The sequence below is a fragment of the Suncus etruscus genome, chromosome 10 (genome assembly GCF_024139225.1).
Source record: "Suncus etruscus isolate mSunEtr1 chromosome 10, mSunEtr1.pri.cur, whole genome shotgun sequence".
Lineage (NCBI taxonomy): Eukaryota > Metazoa > Chordata > Mammalia > Eulipotyphla > Soricidae > Suncus > Suncus etruscus.
The window spans coordinates 112,015,310-112,031,164 of NC_064857.1; the positions used below are offsets into that span (position 1 = coordinate 112,015,310).

The window sequence follows — 15,855 nt, forward strand, 5'->3', positions numbered from 1 at the left end:
CACAGTGATACTGGCTATTTAACACATGTTAGCTATTGATAAAACATTTCATAGTTCAAAAAGTAATGTTTAATTTGGTATAAAGTACAAACCCACAGTCAAATCATTAAATGTTGAAACCAGAATTTAACAAAGTTCCAGTGATTCCAAATTATTCCATGGGTTTACCACCTCACTGAGTCATCTTTATCTGTGAACAAGAAAACTCTAAGATCTTTCTAGAATTTCTCAATTTAAAAATATTAGAATCTTTTGTGTCTCTCTTTTATCTATTTAAGACATTTTATTTTTTATTAGTAGTATTCCTTGTCAAGAGGTTAATCCACTGTTATCCTTGACTCCTTCAATTATGGGACTATAACATAAATAGATATTTAAGTATCCTCAAATCTTAATCTGTAAAACATAACATGCCTTGTTTCCTTCCTGTAAATTACTCATCACAAGAATTATTACCCAAAAAGGCTTTGATCAATAAGAACATCTCCATTTGCGTGTAAGGGAGACTTGTTTTCTCAGGCCACTGCTTCCTTTCACTCTTATACCTGCAGAGATGAAAAGAGATTAAGTGGGTCTTCTCAATACATTCCATGAAATATTGATTGAAGGTCTAGTAGAAATAAGTGAATTGCTGTAAACCCAAAGCACTCAAATGAGTAAAACACCCCAAGGGGAAACGTCTCTACAGAGTGAGTGAGACAAAAGTTGGATACTTTGGAAATGGTGAGAATGTTCCTGGGCATATGATCCTTTTTGCAATGTCACACAGCCAAGTATGACTTTTATCGTGTGATCCTATGATAAAAGCTTCGCTTGGAGGGTGGGCTAAGGTTGGAGAGGCAGAGAAAGTTAAAACTATTTTTAATCATATTCACTTACAATCATGAACATTTTTATTTGATTTTCTTTCGATCCCCAAAAAATACGTGTAAAAATAAGTTCGAATTTTTTTGGATGAAATTAAGGGATAAAACCCCACTATGCAAAACACTAATATCTTCATTCAATGCTCAGGTCTATTTTCTTTGGGGGAGGAGGGCGGTTTTTGGACTTAAAATTTCCTAAGGTTTGGAAAAATAATTTTGCTTTCTGAGAACTCAGAAAAACAATATCGTTTTAACTTGGAAGCTTCGTAGACTTGAGAGCTTAGAAAAAATATTTTCAGAATGTTTCAACTCTTCATTTTTTCCTAGAAAACTAGGTCTTCAATTGATAAAGGGAGTTGTCTAGAAACACTCCAAAAAACAGTGGCAGAAGCTTCATCCTGAACCCCTTCTAGTGGCCCTCAATGAAGGACAGCAAACTTGTAAGGATAGTGCTCTGAGTGGGTGTTTATAGTATGTAGAGACGTATTTGTTGTTTGGAGATGGAATGAGGAGTAGTTTGGGCCACACTCCACATTGCTTAGGTCTTCTTCCTAGCTCTGCGCTCAGGGTTCGCTTTTAGTGGTACTCAGGGGGCCATATGCTGTACAAGGATTGAACTCTGGTCAGCTGAGTACAAGTGCTTTACCTCCTGAACTTTCTAGCCATGATTTGATGATTACACAAATAAGGGATGCCATTGCATATTCACCCAAAGATGACCACAGGTTCCTAGGAAGAAACACTGGCATCTTGAGGCCAGAGCAATACTACAGCGGTAGGGGGTTTGCTTTGCACGCTCTAGCCTAGGACGGACCGTGGTTTGATCCCCGGCGTTCCATATGGTCCCCCAAGTCAGGAGAGATTTCTGAGCGCGTAGCCAGGAGTAAGCCCTGAGCATCACCGGGTGTGGCCCCAAAACAAAAACAACAGCAACAAAACTTGGCCATATGACACTGATCTGCCATCACTAGCTCTGAGAATGTCCACAGACACTGATGTTCAGCACTGTCTTTAACGCAGTGGCTTCTCTGCAAGGCTCTTCTCATTTCTCAGGACCCAGGAATTAATTCCCTTTCTACTCCAAGCGCCAAAATAAAACCCCCTTCTTCCTCTAGTGCCAGAGACAGACCACTCCAATTTCTTCATTCACTCATCTATATTTTGGCACTGGTTACTTCCAGATTTGAATATTGTGAATAGTGATGTGATGAACGTAAGAATGCAGAGGGATTTTTTACATTGTATTTCTGGGCTCCTAGGGTATATTCCTAGAAGTGGTATTGTTGTGTCATATGAAAGCTCAATTTCTAGGTTTTTGAGAAATATATTATTTTCCTAAAAGGCTGAACCAGTTGACATTCCAATCAGCAGTAACTGAGAATCCTTTTCTCCACACATCCACACCACACAGGTTGCTCTTTGTGATGTGTGCCAGTCTCTGTGGTGTAAGATGGTATCTCATTGTTTTGATTGGTGTCTCCTGATGATTAGTGATGTAGAACATTTTTTCATGTGCCTTTTACTTATCTGTATTTCTTCTTTGAAGAAGTGTCTGTTCATTTCTGGATGGTGTTAGATGTTTTTCTTGCTAAGCTCTATGTATGTGCATTGTATATTATAAATATTAATCCCTTATCAGATGGATATTGGGAGAATAGTTTCTTTCATTCCATAGGAGTCTGTCACTAATTCCTCTGAGATTCAAAAGCTTCTTAGTTTTATTTAATCCCATTTGTTTATTTTTGCTTCCTCTTGCTTAGTCAGTAGTGTTTCATCTTTGAAGATGCATTTAGCATCAATGTATGGAATGTTCTGCTCACATTTCTGCTATGTAACTTATGGTTTCAGGTCTAATAACAAGATATTTAATGCATTTTGATTTGACCTTTGTGCATGGTAGTAAATAGTCCACTGAGTTCTCTATTTTGTATGTAGATGACCATTTTTTTCAACACCACTTGTTCCACTTTGTATTTCTTTCCCTTTATCAAAGATTAATTGCCCAGTTACCTGAGAATCAGTCTCAGAATACTCAAGCCTCTTCCATTTTCTGAGAATCTGACGTTTTTCCAATACCATACTGGCTATTTTGTGGGGTTATTTTTGCTTTTAATTTTTATTGATACCAATATAAATTACAAGTCTTTCAAAGCTTTATTTCAAGTACATAGTGACAGTGAATTAGGACCATTGTCACCAACAGTATTGACCTCCCTTCTTCTAGTTCCCAGCATGCATCCCATCCTTAGCCCCCTGGATTGCTAGTGTAGCAGGTCAATTTTTTTGTTTAGCTTGTTAGAGTTTGGGTCTCTTGTCTCTTGATTCTATTGTAGTTGACTTGGGTATTTAGATCTAACCATTTTTTATTTCTATTCATTGCTCCTGAGACCCCTTGTCTCTGGGTCCCATCCACATTTTTTTCTTTTCTCAATTTGTAGGAAGTCATAGAAATATGAGGCAGAATGAGATAATTCATGTTTCATGGTTCTGTGAAAAAGTTGGGAGCCCCTATCAAGAAGCCAAAAATAAAAATTAAAAGAAGGAAAAAAAAAAAAAAAAAAAACAAAAAAAAGCAGGGGCAGATTTGAGAAGTTTTTGTTTGTTTGTTTTGCATTGGAGCAGTAAACATTGGGGAAATTAGAAAGGAAATTCTAGGAGATTGGCCTACCCATGAAGCATACTATCATACAACCAACTATAAGCTCCAGGTATGTTAGTTGTCAAATCCCAAGGTCTTTCTTTATGGTCCCAGGAAAGTTCTGCTCAGTCATGGTTGTCAAAGTCAGTCTTCCGTAATTAAAGATCTTGGTTTTTGAATAGATCATAGGACAGAATGTCTTCTGATTTCATCTCACTGTTGGGTGGTGAGGAAGGGCAACCTACCCTTAGATAAAGTTGTTGCTATTTCCTCATCCTTAGGATGTCATATGTAGTAAGTTGGTGCCAGAGTGGTATTAGGGCCTCCTGCAGGAGAGTTTGATATCTGGTGCTGGTGCAGGAAACTGTGCCAATTCTAAGGTTGGGATCTGGGGTTTGGGCAATACCATACTGTTTAATGCCCTTGTTTTATAGTAAACTTTGAAGCTGGGGAAAATGATGCCACCCATCTTTTTTCCAAGGATTGTTTTATCTATTCATGGAAGTTTATTATTTTATATAAATTTCAAGAGGTGTGATTCACTTTTTGAAAAAAAAAATGTATGGATATTCTTATAGGGAATGCATTAAATCTGTACAATGATTTGGGAAGGATTTTCATTTTAATGATGTTAATTTTCCCAAACATGAGCATGTTATGTGTTCCCATTTCCTGATATCCTCTTTTATTTCTTGGAGCAGTATTTTGTAGTTGTCTTTGTATAGGTCTTAAATGTTATTAGTTAAGTTGTCTCCAAGGCATTTAATTAGCTGAGGCACAATTGTGAATGAGATTGTTTTCTAATATTACTCTCTTCATTTTTATTAATGCTACAGAGAAAAGCCATAAATTTTTGAAAATTAGTTTTGTAGCCTGCCACTTTACTATACAAATCTATTGTTTCTGTTAACTTTTTTGTGGGCTTTAGAATTGAAGTTGCATTTCTTGCTCCACTTTGTGAAATGTTTTCTCTTCATCTACTGTTATGATCATTTTTTATATTTTATTTTGATTATATGGTATAATATTGTCTTGCATATATTAAGCAATCCTTGCATCTCTGAAATAAATCCTACTTGGTCATGGTTTATTACATCCTTGATCAGTTTTGAGATTCTATTTGCTTATATGTTATTGAGTGTCATTGCATCTGTAGTTATCAGTTATATCAGCCTATAATTCTCTTTTTTATTTATTTTTATTTAAACACCATGGTTACAAGATTGTTCACATAATCTCTCGGCTCTCTTTTTGGCACAGTGGTCTGCATTACTATTAATGAAGGGGTGCCATGCATGCCATTTTATTCCCTTTCAGCAACCAGTTCTTGTTCAGAGTGACCCATTCCAATGATCAATTTCATAGTAGACCCTTCTGTATTCTAACTGTACTCTCTACTCTTTGTGGTAAGCTTCTTACCATGAACTGGTCATCCTAATCCTCATTTCTATTTTCTCTGAATATCATTCCCCACACTGTCTTTTATTTTTCTTATATCTCACAGATAAGTTAGCTTATTCTATGTTTATCTCTCTCCCTCTGACTCATTGTACTCATAATTACCTCCATGAATAATTATCCATAGTTATCCATCAATGTATAGACAAATTTCATGACTTCATTTTCCTAATGGCTGTGTAGTATACAGCATAGTGTGTAGATATAGCATTGTTTCTTTAGTCACTCATCTGTAGTTGGGTACCTGGGTTATTTCCAGATTCTAGGTATTGTAAATAGTGCTGTAATAAATATAGGAGTACAGAGAGCATTTTTGTATTGTGTTTTTGTATTCTTACAGTATATCCCTAGGATAGGTATTGCTAGATTATAAGGAAGCTCAATTACATTGGCTTAACCTGATAATCCTAATGTGACAGGTGAAGTATTTATGCATTTATTAATAAATCACCTGTCCTAGAATAATCCCCCAAAATTCTCTATAATTAATAGAATGAACAGGACAGTAGAAGTAGTAACTCAGCCATGCTTTCTGTGCTGCTACTGAACAGATGTCTCCTAGCTCCATCTGTACAGTTCTAGAAAGCTTATCCTGAGGAAAACTAGCAGTGTGACCTCACATAGATGCCTAAATGCTCAGGGAACTGGTATAGGGCTATGATATTTGGTTTCTAATGCTTCACTTCAGTGTCACCATCCCAGAAAAAGCATCTTCTACTACTCTGTCTTCTCAAGGGTAGAGAGGAACAATTATTAGGACCTGATTGTTTTAAATGATATTCTTCTAACTGGTATGATATTTTTCAGAGTGGCAGCTGCAAACATGAACCAATCATCTGCCTGGACCCAATTAAAATCCAAGGTAGCATGTGAGTTCACCCCTTTACAATAGAATACAGTCCTTTGCCAGCCTGAATAACTTACAGAAGATAGACTTTCACCCACACTCCCCTTATCGACTACTAAGGTGGAAAAATCTCTAAGGAAAATGTGAAACAGAAAGGTCAGTGGGAAAGCTGCCAGGGGAGTCGGGCAAGAGGGGACACAGGAACTCGATTAGCTCAGGCTATTGGCACCATTGGAAATGACACAGTGCCTATCCTCCTCAAATGTGGGGCAAGTGAAGAGAATGAACTGGACCTAATATTTAAAGAGGATGAGTAGTGACAGAAAATTAGAAGCAAAGATTATGTCTTCCACTGGTGTTGTTAGTAGCAGGTGTAGGAGGCATTTCTGTGTGACTCGGCGCAGGAAGGGCAATAAACCTCACAGCCTATCTCTGCAGGCAACTGGATTCTAGAGCGCTATGTTGTTCTCTCTGCTCCAACAGCTTCAGCTGACTGAGTTCCTAGAATCACAGGATGCAGATCATCCTGATATTCCTACTGCCTGTGTTGACTACGGGACAACTGGTACAACTGGTAGTAATGAACACCCCTATTTTTTTGACTCTTACCCCAACTGTGGATTTCACATGTTAAGTTTAAAAAGTTTATAAGAGGAGTTCTTTTCTTTTTTATTTTATGGAGACCATTGTGTCCATGTAGTATTGGGAATCAAGCACAGGCTCCTCATGCAAAGCTTGTGCTCCAACCCCAATTTAAGCTATCTCATCAACCCCCAAATATGGTTCTTCTTATTATCAGTAAATCCCCAAACAATGTGTCTGTGAAGTAGGTGTGAAAAACAAACTTTTCTTTTATATCACTGAGCTTCTTTAACTCTTGTACTTTCACCAGTAAAATAGCAACTATTCAGAGTGTGCATTTAATTTTCACATCTTCAAGATTTAATAGAATGTTTACTATCTGCCTGGACCTAAGGAAAGACAAAGACAAACAACAGGCAGGAATATTTGTAGTTCTCAGGGCTCACATCAGGAGACAACGAGATAAAGAGGATTTAGATATAAAGGGGTTGTAAGGGCTACACGGGACTCTATCCAGACTAACAATTAATAAGCTCCAGAAAAATTAATGCTGGAACCAGGCAATCAGGTTGCAGTAACTGAAATAGGGTGCACCGGAGGATGCTGAGATAAATATCCAAAGTCGGAGCCTGCTCCTTCCATTTCACAGCCTCAGCTCAGCACAGAAGATTGAGAATCTGCACATGGCCTCTTTAGAGCTAGACACTGGAGGCCACAGAAAGAACGAAACACCCCGCAGGGCATCCTACATGGCAGGCTGATCTGGCATTGCCATTGATCCCTCTAAGATACCAAGGCAGGTGGGGCTGAGCTAGTGAGCCGGACAGACTGCCCTGCTTTGATCTCCTGTTCTCTCCCCAGTAACAGCACTCTCAGAAGCAAGAAAATAACCTCTCTGACTTATGATTTGTTAGGAAATCATCCAGGCACAAAAAAGAGATTTTCCACTACAAATAAATATTTCTATCCACAGCAATAAAACCAGTCAACTAAATTGAGTCTCATTTTTTCCTTTTTCCTTTCTTTTTGAATTTGAATAGAGTAGATTTGGACATAACCAGTGGCATAAATTCTCTCTCTCTCTCTCTCTCTCTCTCTCTCTCTCTCTCTATATATATATATATATATATATATATATATATACACACACACACACACACATACATATATATTTCCCTTTCTCCTTGCATTTTTTTCTTTTTCCTTACTTTTCCTTTTTTTCTCTTCATTTTTTGAAGTAAAAACAGGCTTTATTTGAAGGTAATAAGGAAGAGAGAGGATAAGAAAGGGAGAGAACGTGGCCGGTGAGATGGCACAGCGGTGTTTGCCTTGCAAGCAGCTGATCCAGGACCTAAGGTGGTTGGTTCAAATCCAGGCGTCCCATAATGTCCCCCGTGCCTGCCAGGAGCTATTTCTGAGGAGATAGCCAGGAGTGACCCCTGAGCACTGCCGGTGTGGCCCAAAAACAACAAGAAAAGAAAGGAAAGAAAGAAAGAAAGAAAGAAAGAAAGAAAGAAAGAAAGAAAGAAAGAAAGAAAGAAAGAAAGAAAGAAAGAAAGAAAGAAAGAAAGAAAGAAAGAAAGAAAGAAAGAAAGAAAGAAAGAAGAAAGAAAGAAAGAAAGAAAGAAAGAAAGAAAGAAAGAAAGAAAGAAAGAAAGAAAGAAAGAAAGAAAGAAAGAAAGAAAGAAAGAAAGAAGAAAGAAAGAAAGAAAGAAAGAAAGAAAGAAAGAAAGAAAGAAAGAAAGAAAGAAAGAAAGAAAGAAAGAAAGAAAGAAAGAAAGAAAGAAAGAAAGAAAGAAAGAAAGAAAGAAAAAGAAAGAAGAAAGAAAGAAAGAAAGAAAGAAAGAAAGAAAGAAAGAAAGAAAGAAAGAAAGAAAGAAAGAAAGAAAGAAAGAAAGAAAGAAAGAAAGAAAGAAAGAAAGAAAGAAAGAAAGAAAGAAAGAAAGAAAGAAAGAAAGAAAGAAAGAAAGAAAGAAAGAAAGAAAGAAAGAAAGAAAGAAAGAAAGAAAGAAAGAAAGAAAGAAAGGGAGAGAACAACAAGCTTAAGAGCAAACTCGGGCTTTTCCAAATGCTGATAGAATCCCAGTACACAACTCAGCTGAAAGCATAAAAGTCCACATTTCAAGAAGGAAGATGCAGGCCACATGTGCTCATGTACCACGTGGTGAGCCTGCAGCACATACGCACAACACTAACACATGGGACCAGAGAGCACATGCGCACCTCTTTCTTTTATTTTTCTTGGGCAGTGAGTTATACCCAGTTTTCCGCACATGCAAGGCTCTGATATTAAACTATTTCTTTATTTGTATGAAAATAGTTTTTACAACTTTAGTCTTGTTCTGAGTCACATTACTGCTTTGATGAAGGACCTTCCAAGCAGTGCTTAGGGGGCTCAGTGGTCCTACCAGGATTCTTGGTCACTCTGGCCTCTGGCAATTCAACACATAACTCAAGGATGATATCATTCAAGCCAGAGTGGTAAGGATCTGCAGGTCATTCCATAGGGTGTGGCCTCCTGGGCCGCACCTGTTGATACTCAGGGGCTCCAGAACTGCACTAGGTGACACTGAGGAGACCCTGTTGTATCTGAAATCTAGGTCAAGCATATGCTAAGCATATGCTCTAGTCACTGAACTATCTCCTCACCTCCTCACATTAATATTTTATACTGTACCAAATTGTTAATTCAATAAGTAACATTTATAAATATTACTATTTATAAGAAGCAATGGTGAGGTTGAAGAATATTGCACCTTCTCTAAGCTGCACAAAGGATGTGGTAGAATTCGTGCCCCTTTCCCAGGTTATGGCTCTTGTTGCCTGCAGATGCCAGCCTTTGCATCTCCCTGTGCTTGTGGACTGCCTTTGGGATCCACTGGCATCAGGATTTCTTCTGATAGCATAGGGTATTGCTCCAAGAGAACAATCTCAAAGAATTTGTATGTGAAACTTTCAGGACTCCGGAACCCCACAGTGGCTTTATTTGGTTCCTCTGCCTTGGATTAGGGGTTTCACACAGACTTGAGCTGGGTTACATGATTTGGCATAAATCACAGGATATTTTCAGCCACCACAGCACATGTGAATCCAATATATAATATGACTTTTCTTGGCCTTATACCCAAATCTGTGGATTTTATCCTGTCATGTGGCCTGGAGGCCCAGTGCAAAGCCTAGAGCTAGTGGTGCTGTTAATGGCATTCTCTCAGGAGGAAATGCATCACATCCAGCTGCTGCTGCTTCCACACTCCTGAATATACTTTTATTTATTTTTTATTCCTTTTATTTATTTATTTTTTATTTCTGGCTCTGCACTCAAGAATTACTCCAGTTCTTGGGGTACTAGGAATAGAACCCAGGTTTACCAAGCACACGGCAAGTGCCCTATCCACTGTACCCTCACTCCAGATGCTCTAAAATATATTTACTTAGAAAAATAGCCCTCAGGATTTGTGAAGAATAAGTTATTTCTCCCTAAATGATGGTGTTATTTAAGAGCAAGGACAAAATATTAAGTATATTGTTTTCAGCTTTGTCTCTACCTAATTATATTTACATTGTAATATTTAGGAAAATTTCTATTAGCAGCTAATACAAACAATTGTATTAGAAACCTACCATTATTTTGTACCCTTGTCACAGTTCCATCAGTGTCCAGCCTTGATGTGATATTTTAGGGTTACTACTTCTTTCAATTTGTTGGACTACAAACTTCTATGCACCCATCATGGCTTACTGAGAGCCACCAACAAAAGGGTCATAAAACTTCTTAATAACATCTCTTTCTGCATTATGGATGAAATGTTCTAATGAATAAGCAAAGATATTAAAAATGAGTTGAAGGGAAAAAGCATCTAAAGCAACTTATTATACAATCATATTTGAATGTAGCCTAAAAAAGCAAACAAATGAAAGCTGGGCAACTTTCATTTAAAATCCATCCACTTAATATTAAACTAGGTAGATTTTAGGTCAAAAAGTTACTAGGTACATTTTAGGTCAAAAAGTTAATAGAAATGGTAAATATGCTATAATGTGATAGAAAATTATTCTACCAATTCACATTTACTAAAATAGAACTACAAAATATATTAAAATATTTGTACAGACTTAAAATAAACAAATCTGTGATATCTTTCTTCATACAGGATTATTTTTAATAATGTTATTAAAATCTTCTGCTCCTTTTTACTACCAAAAAAAGATTAGGAGGAACAGAGAAGACACTGACAGTATTTATACACTTGTCAACTAACACATGTAGAAAATTTCCCAATGCATACATGTCTCTCAGGCACAAATGGAACACTAGCAAAAAATAACATACAAGTCAGAAAATACCCATAAATTTGGAAATTAATAAATATGTTCTTTAATAATCACACTTTGTTTTTCTAACTTTATTTAAAGACTGTGGTTTGCAATTTTTTTATAATATAGTTTTTTCAGACTCTCAATGTTCAAACACCAATCTCATCACCAATGTGATCTTCCCTTCTACCATTGTCCTCAGTTTCCCACCAAGACTGCATCACTTATGGTGCTAAGAGGATGTGAGATGCTAAGGATCTTTCAAAGCAAGCACCCTCTCCACTGTACTCTCTTCAGCCTCATACAATTGAGTTTCTAATAAATTCTTTTATTATTTTCATCCAGGAAGGAAATATTTAATTTTAAGAAGAAAATATTTCATTTTTTTAATCTTTTTTATCATAATTGTGCGAGTTTATGTTGTCTAATTTATTCTTGTTCTATCATTCTTTTCTAATTTATCCCAATAGATGTTCTTAGCCAATCCTCTTTCTTATCTCCCTGAAAATTATGTTGCTGTCTCTAGAGGAGACTGAGCACAGTATTTTACCTGGAAACTGAATATGTAAATGCATCAATCAAGTTAAAAGCATTCAATATTTTTTCTACTGCCAAATTTTTATTTTTCTAAGGAAGTGCTTTAAAATCAGTTATATAATAAAATTAAATGTAAATTATCCAACATCCCAGATCAATTTTTTAAGTCAGCTAAAAATAATCAGGAGAAAATTCCAAAAGATACATCACCCCAAATTTTGGTATTTCTAACTAAGAAACCAAATGAACCCTCTTCATTAAGCCTATCACATTGACTAAAAAGAGCAAATAATGTTTTCATCTCTATGAACACAGAAGTTAAGATTATTTTGTGACTGACATAAGTTATAGAGACAAAGTATTCACAGCTTAAGATAGTTCATGGTTTAAATAATAGGCCAAAAGTCAAGTAGAATATCCCTCATGGATCTTTTGAATAATGTAATATTTAGGAAAATTTCCATTAGCAGCTAACACAAACAATCCCCAAACTGTTAGAAACCTACCATTATTTTGTACCCTTGTCACAGTTCCATCAGTGTCCAGTCTTTGATGTGATATTTTAGGGTTACTACTTCTTTCAATTTGTTGGACTACAAACTTCTATGGTTTTCTCTATTAACCACAAGCTAACGAGAGAGAAAAGGAATATGCCAGTCTGAGAACCCTACACTTTACTTTTGCTGCATCTCATCAATAGTCACATAATTATGATCTAACCACCGGTTTGGCCAATATAGAGGTCTCAGAATCTAGGACAAAGAGATGAAACAGAGGAATGGATAGGCTAGTGCAGGGGTGGCGAACACGCGGCTCTCAAGCCACACGCGGCTCCCGGTCAAAACGAATGCCGCTCATTGCCTCTTCTCATTATTTTGTACACTGTGGCTCTTGGCCAAGTTTGGATTTTGTTCTGCTGCTTCTGAGGAGGGACCTCTGAGGAGAGATCTCCGAACCCGTAGTCCCGTCTCCCAACCCTCGGAAACAACTGCACGGGCCAGCAAGCGGGGGACCCGTGAGCCACATGTTGGGTCACATCTGGCTGTTCGTTCTTAGTGTGGAGGACGCAGCACACCCTCACTCAAAATGGCAAAATGCAATATGTGTTTAATAAATTATTGTTAAAATTAGATGCTTTTGTGTGTTTGTCTGTTTTGGCAGGTGACTGCGTGGTGTGGCTCTCTGACTCTCACAGTTTAAAATGTTGGCTCTTTGTGTCGAACTTGTTCACCACCCTTGGGCTAGTGGCTGTGAAAAGAAAGCCCATCTCCAACCCTCTGAAACTCACTTGATAAAGAGATGTAAGATAAACTGGGGTACAACAATAAACTAAGTTTGCAATAATATCACTATTTTGGGTTTGTAATCTTGGTCTACATGTATAAGAAAGTGTACTATCACTCTGCTATGATGTATGATTTTTCATCTTCTCAATGGCACTATGTTTAGTACTTTCTTTTTTTTTTTTTGGGGGGGGGGGGGTTGGGTCCCACCCGGCAGCGCTCAGTAGCTACTCCTGGCTCTATGCTCAGAAATTCGCTCCTGGGAGTCCTGAGGGACCATATGATGTGCCGGATTCGAACCACTGACTTTCTGCATGCAAGCCAAACACCTTACCTTCATGCTATCTCTCCAGCCCCTAGGTTTAGTACTTTCAATGATGGTCAGGTATGTGTTGGCCTGAAGGTGATGGAGTTGACTGCAGTCTCAATAGAAGATCAATGTTCTTGTCCCAATGTTTGAAGAGTCATTTTGTCATCTGCCTCCTATGGCAGAGAAGTTTTTAGGAAATCAGAATTGGAGAAAATATGTGAAATGCTTTGGATTTGCTTAATTTGTCTAATAGTTTCTGTAACTTCAGTGGAGGTGCTTTTACATAGGCTAATGTCTATGACACTATTATTGCTATGGTTACAAGAGAAATTGAGTCTCATAATACTACATAGTTAAATGTGCATGCTTTTCTGAAGATCTCAAAAACCCAAATACCCTCAGGGTATTTGCTAATATGAATTGCTAATATGAACATAAGTCAATAATACTTCATTGATGTGAATCTGAATGTTACCATCATGATTTGGATACACATTTAAATGGATACACATTTAAATCAGTAATAAATGTGTAATAAACTCTTAGATTATAAGCTCATTTCTGTTTCTATTTTATATTATTGATAAACGTAGAATATCAGTCTTGATGATGTGTCCATTTTACCATAATAACTACATGTCGTACATAAATCCGAGAAAAAATTTAGATAGGATATCACATTTTTAACTTAGTATCATGTGAAAAATTGGCATTTGTTTTGTCAATGGACATGATGTTTTCACAACTAAAATAGTCACTGTGTATCAGAAAGAATTTATGTGTGAATATTTTATTAATAGAGTTAATAAAGTAGAAGGAACCATAGTGATCATATGGGAGGGATAGCATTTACCTTGCAACTTGCTGGGTTCAATTCCCAGCATTCTTTATGGTCTCCTGTTTCCTGTAGGAGTGATCCCTGAGGGCAGAATCAGGAGTAACACTTCAAAAGAAAAAACACTTAATAGATAAATTCTAACATATCTTTCAAAAAGTATATTTTTCTCTCTTTTTTTTTCTTTTGATGCTTTTGTTTTTCGGCCACACCGGGTGACACTCAGGGGTTACATCTGCCTATCACTCAGAAATCATTCCTGGCTTGGGGGACCATATGGAACACATGGGGATAGAACTGCGGTCCATCTTAGGTCATTGTGTGCAAGGCAAAGGTCCTACCACTGTGTCACCGCTCTGGCCCCTAAAAATTATATTTTTCCTCATAACTTCTGAATTTAAAAACTCTAGTGGTCTTTGTTCATACACCAAAGGTATACAAATAGAGGTTGCTTGAAGAGTTTACTTCAATAATTATGATAATGTAAGAAGCCGCACCTAATTGTAACACTGGTGTGTGCAGAGACTCTTGTGGGGAGTGTTCTTGTTTGGTAAATTGCTATCCAAGCATTGCAGAAAATTCTAGTAGATTAACATTTGGCCAATAGCCTCTTTAATCAGAATTGGATAGTTTCATTGTGGAAAGGGAACTAACTAATGTGCCAATGGTAAAATGTGGGTAAATCTTCAACTGCAAAAAAATCTCTTTGAATGGATTTAAATATATGCATCCAATTACATCTAGCTGAAAGTTGATAGTTATACTCATCTGAAATGCTGAAGTCAATTTATTATTTATGATAATGACAAATTCATATATACTATAAATTTAAATTTATTAAAGTTATAATTATAAGTACAAAAGATTCTGTATGTGATTGATCCCAAAGAAGCTAAATAGAATATCAAGTCAATAGCTTTTCCTGTTAACAACTCTTTATTTTTTTTTGTACAGGACATCTTTATTTGTTGATTGTAGTATTAAATAATTAAGGATGGAGCTGGATGGCGATGGATGGAGGTGAATTTCTCTGTCTGCCATCCCAGGCCACGTGGCTCAGCAACCCCATGAACCGGCGAGTTTCAGGCCCAGGTGAAACGCAAAATCACTCACTCACAGGCAGGCTTCAGGAAGAATCATCTTTATTTATGCCCTAGCCACCACATGTGTGTGGCCTATCTCATAACCTTTCAAGCATACAGCCATTCTAGGCTTGCCCTGCGTCTTATTCTTTTTCAGCCATCTCCCTTAGAGAGCCCACCAGGGCCAAAAGGCAAAAGCCCCCTAATCCCTTGGCTTCCGGGTTTATCTACCTATTCCAAGACCCCTCCCCGGAATGGGCCGGGCTTTGCAGGTAAAGTCACACCTATTATCCGGTTCCCAAGACCCCTCCCAGAAATGGGTGGGTCTCAGATAAGTACCCTACAGTTGATGTTTTTATACATACATAAAATAAAAAATCAGACCCATGTTTAGGCAGTTCAGGAAGGTTGAAGTCTGGTGCACATTCACATGTTGAGGATATATATATTTGTTCATACCTTCTCCCTACTTTTTATGAGGTTGGGTTTTTTTCTTGTAAAATTCTACCAGAGCTTTATATATCCTAGATGTTAATCCTTTATCAGATGAGTGGTGAGCAAATAATTTCTCCCAGTTTATGGACTGTCTTTGTTTCCTTTGAGGTGTATTTGTTCTATCCCTTTGAGTTTTCTCCCTGACACAAACAACTGTGGTTTTACTTTTCTCAGTTATAGAAGAGACTGATATCAGAGAGTCTGTAGGGTTGATTTCCAAAACAAACTCTCCTTCAAATGTGGATAGCTGTATATTCACTGCCCTCACATGGCCATTTCTCCCAATCCCCTCTTCATATAAGGACACAACCATACTAGATTGGGGTCCAATTCATGTGAATGAACTCTTTTTACCTTCAGCTTTTATGTGTCCTGTGTTCAAACACTGTTACATCTGAAGTATGAGGAGTTAGGCTGTCAGCATAGGAATCTGGCAGGGTACTCACAATTTAACCTATATCATTAGCATTTCTCAGCATCCACATTGTTCTGTGCTTCTCTCTGTCATACCCTAGATTCTAGCTGAATATCTATGAAAACAGTCGTCTGTCTTCCCAACTAATTATTAGAAAATTTGGAGAGCCATAGCTGTGTTCATATCATTTCCA

General features: G+C 37.3%; 1 pseudogene; it reads left to right on the forward strand.

Moving 5' to 3' along the window:
• The window catches only part of LOC126020301 (N6-adenosine-methyltransferase catalytic subunit-like), a 162,408-nt pseudogene extending 156,282 nt beyond the window's left edge, over window positions 1-6,126 (forward strand).
• The last annotated feature ends 9,729 nt before the right edge of the window (window positions 6,127-15,855 follow it).